This window comes from Mandrillus leucophaeus, unplaced genomic scaffold (assembly GCF_000951045.1).
Source record: "Mandrillus leucophaeus isolate KB7577 unplaced genomic scaffold, Mleu.le_1.0 Scaffold582, whole genome shotgun sequence".
Lineage (NCBI taxonomy): Eukaryota > Metazoa > Chordata > Mammalia > Primates > Cercopithecidae > Mandrillus > Mandrillus leucophaeus.
This window is the reverse complement of record NW_012106275.1, coordinates 1,449,056-1,453,676: the sequence shown is the minus strand read 5'-3', so window position 1 is coordinate 1,453,676 and position 4,621 is coordinate 1,449,056.

Below are 4,621 nucleotides of genomic sequence, written 5' to 3'. Positions count from 1 at the left end.
ACATAGAGCAAGATAAGTTATAGTGAAAAAATTAGAACAGTACATAGGGTATGATTCTATTTATATAAAGTTCAAAAGCAAGCAAAACTACATAAGGTATTTTTTAGGGAGCATATGTAGATATTAAAAAAAAAAGTAGAGAAATGATTAACACAAAATTTAGGATCCTTGGTTACATTTGGTAGCATAGGGAGGGATGGGGGAATTCTGGGATTCAGTTGTTCTATTTATTAGCTTAGATGGTTAAAGTATGCATACTTATTTTATCATTATCCACAAAATTTGGTTCAAGTAGACTGCTAACATGATCAAAACTCAATTTTGGATCAACTGAGTTTGCTCTGGTCCATAGTCCTCTTGGAATCCCATAAACTAATCTGTAATGTGACCATTAAATACCTGTGGTCAACAGGGGAACCAGGTAGAAAAGTTTCGGATTCCACATTCCAGTGCCTGTGGTTCTTGTACGCAAGGTAGAATTCATTTCAGTTGCACCATTTGGGTCAGAGGAAAACACCAACGTGCCATTGAGGCTTAAAGTATTCATCAGTGTAAGTCACATGGTGATCTGACTTTCTTTGAATGTTCCTTAACAACTACCATCCTCAAAGCCCTTACTTTGAGGATGTTGTTTATGATCCCTCTCAGATTGTTCCATGAAACAGAGGCTACAGGCATGTTGTCCATAGATTAGCCCCCCAGATGTGGTTAATAGTTTCAATACCAGGGAATGGGGATATGTGTGTGTGTGCACTGAGGTGTAGGAGATGGTTAGAAAACCTTCATCAAAGTAAAAGAGGATGGCACCAACCACAAATTTAATTCAAAAATGAAACAGTGTTTCTTTTGGTTTCAATTGTCTCTCTCTTTCTTCACAAATACCTCACATCTGTGTAAAGATTGGCTCAAACCCCACTTAAAAAGTAAGCTCTTACCAAGATTCTACTTCATTGATTAACAAGGAGGAAAGAAAGCTTGCTTTATGCTGTAAAAAGTTAGATTTAATTGCCCTCCTCCCTGGCCTCTTTTTGTCTAAATTGCAAAGTCTCGCAGTCTTGAGACTCCACTTGGATTTCCTCCCAATATTTGAATACATAAATATAGGTCTGTGAGTACACTGCCACCGTTTATGAGCCTTTTAAAGATCAAAGAGTCATTTTCAGCTCTTGGATTTGTCACTTTAAAACATACTGTACTTTACCGTTTAATGGGTAGTTCTTTCAGAATGGCCCATTAGACTCTCCTCATCTCTGTCTTAACACTGAGTCCTACAGTTTGTGTAATGCCTTTAATGCAGAATGCAGTTCAATTTCCAACATGTTAAGATGCTCAGAATCTCCATTTACTGGAGCTGAGTTTTAAAGGGTACAGGTCTGAGCTACCATACATGTCATTCTAAAGATGCCATTAGCTCTGATTCAAACTTGGTTGGTCACATTGACAAAAGAGAACATCACAAAGTCAGGAAAAAGTAAGAGTCCACAGAACACCACTTCTCTAAGTGCTGGCAGAACTTGAAATGTAAAGAATGACTCAAATTATGTAGCCTGGGGACCAAGTCATATTGCATAACAGCTTAACAGTGACGATCCTTGCATGTTTACCTTATGTTTTTTGGGCAACACCTTTAAATTCAGCATTGAGTTCAAATTTGAACTTTTGGACAGCTTCAGTATTTCTTACACAGATTAAGATGACTATAGAACAAATAAGAGAAATAATAAAATGAGGAAAAAGAAATTAAACATCTTAAACTTTTAGTTTAAATTGATGCACTTGCTGAAATCATAAGCATGATCTGCGTGTTCACAGAACTGGTTCTCAGAGGCATACCAGGTTGCCTACCATAAAGTTAGGTGGAGTTATTTATTTGTTATGTGGAAAGCAGGTTTTGAAAGATTTCTACCTCCATTGATGGTGGTGGAATAGTATGTTGCAAATTAACACTCACACAGAGAAAAATTAACAATTTTAAATCACTGTGTGTGTGTGTGTGTGTATGTGTGTGTGTGTGTAGACATCAAACCAAAGTAGCAAGGACTTCATGAGCCAATATCTTGGGGAAAAAAGGAAAGTTAAAAAGAAGTGAGAAGTGAGGTAAGTCTGACATATGTCCATGACTTTATTTTTCTCCTCAAGGCATTTTCTGTTTCTCAGAAAGATGCTGAGAAGCTAAGAAACTTTTGCACGTCTTGCAGTGGGCAGGGACAAAATTGGAGTGAAGGACTCGCCAAAGAAAAGAGGTGCTGGTAAAGAGCACAGGCTTTCCACTGGAGTGCTCAGAGAGCTATACTTGGGATAACAGCCTCACAAGTACTGAAACTCAGACTCTAATCACCCCAACATCTGCATAGGCAAGTCATTCCAGACCCAACTGACTTCAAAACATTCAGAGCCGCAAATTATCTCAACAATTTTTTATACAAAATGCTTTGTGTTTAATTGCAAATTACTTCATACACCAGGAGACATGAACACAAAATAAAAAACTGAGAGAAATCAACAGAGAAAAGGAACAGCCTCACAGGCTTTATCAGACATTGAATTTAAAATATATGTGATTGGCTGGGCACGGTGGCTCACGCCTGTAATCCCAGCACTTTGGGAGGCCGAGGCGGGTGAATCATGAGGTCAGGAGATCGAGACCATCCTGGCTAACACAGTGAAACCCCGTCTCTACTAAAAATACAAAATATTATCCAGGCGTGGTGGCAGGCACCTATAGTCCCAGCTACTCGGGAGGCCGAGGCAGGAGAATGGCATGAACCCGGGAGGCGGAGCTTGCAGTGAGCGGAGATCACGCCACCGCAGTCCAGCCTGGGCGACAAAGCGAGACTCCATCTCAAAAAAAAAAAAAAATGTGATTAATAAATCCAAGAAATTAGATGGCTATGTGGAAACCTTCAGCAGAGAACTTGAACCTATAAAAAGAAGAAAGTGTACATTCTACAACTGAAAAATGCTTGAACTGAAATTAAGAAATTAATGAATGAATATAATAGTAAGTGAGAGAAAACTCAAAAAGGAATTAATGAACTGGAAGATCAGTCAGAGGAAATAACCGGAATGAAATAGTTTTGTTTTGTTTATAAATGGTACATACAGAAACATACAAAAAGGAACGTAAGAGATGTAAGGTTACATGATGAAAGGTCCACTACGTATGCATTCAAAATTCCAGGAGACGAGAATGAGAATAGATAGGAACAATGTTCAAAGAGATGATAGCCAAGAAGTTACCACAACTACTGAAAGGTAGCAAGCCACAGTTTAAAAAGTGCTAAAAACACCAAGCAGGATAAATACAGTCATGTGTCATTTAATGACAGAATAGGTTCTGAGAAATATATTATTAGGCAATTTTGTCATTGTGTGAACCTCATAGTATGTACTTACATAAACCTGGATGTATACATATTTTTAGTTACATATATATATATACACACACACACATATATATTTTTCATATGAAAAACCAAATGTCTCAGCACCAATACTGAATATCAGTCATTTCCCCTACTTGATTTGTAATGCCAACATCAAGTGCCATACATCAGGTTTCTATTTATGCTCCATTACAGTCTTATAGGACCTCTGCTGGGTAAGTGGTCTGTCGTTGACTGAAACATGGTTATATGATGCATGACCGTACTAAGAAAACTACATCTAAGTACATCATAGTAAAATTGCATTGAAAACCAAAAACATAGAAAAAACTCTTAAAGCCAGAGAAAAGAAAAAAGGCATATTATCTTCAAAGAGCAACTGTAAGACAAATGACTTCTAAACAGAAAAAGTAGAAGTCAGAAAATAATGGCGTGGCATCTTCAAAGTGCTAAAAGGAAGTAACTACAAACAGAACCCTTTACTCAGTTAAAATATATTTTAAAATGAAGACAGAATAAAGACAGTTTCAGAACAACGAAAACAGAAAATTTGTCACCAGTAGTATGATGATACAGAAAAATTATAAAAAGAATTATTTGAGAAGCAAAATTATTTCCTATGGAAGTGTACACTGCGAGAAGGAATGAGGAGCAATGGAAATGTTAAAATACAACAGTATGAAACACTAAAAATGTCTTGTGAGGCTTAAAAATAGATAGCGAATTAAAATATGTGATAAAAGTAACCCTACAGGCAGGAAAAACCAAAGTATCCTATGGACTTTGCCTTGTCCATGAGTGATTTAAAAGGTATTAATTTACATTAGATTTTAACGTCAAAGATGCATGTTGTAATTTAGAGTAACTACTAAAAGAAGATATAATCAGCAAACATTTAGCAGAGTAAAGGAATAAAAAAATTACTCCAAATAAGGCATAAATATGTATTAGCTATCTACTGATTTGTAACAAGTTGTGCCAAAACTTAACACTTAAAACAACAAAACATTGAATGTTCTAGAAGTAAGGAATTTAGGGAAAAAAGCTAAGCTAGATGGCTCCCAGAGTCTTTCATGAGCTTGCTGTCAAGGTGTCAGCCGGGGCCAGCCAGGTGAAGTCTTGCCTGGGGTTGAAATACAATAAATGCCCCTCCCCACCCCCGCCCATTAACCATGGTTTTGCTTTCTGAGATTTCAGTCACCCACGGTTAACTATGGTCTGAAAACGTTAAATGT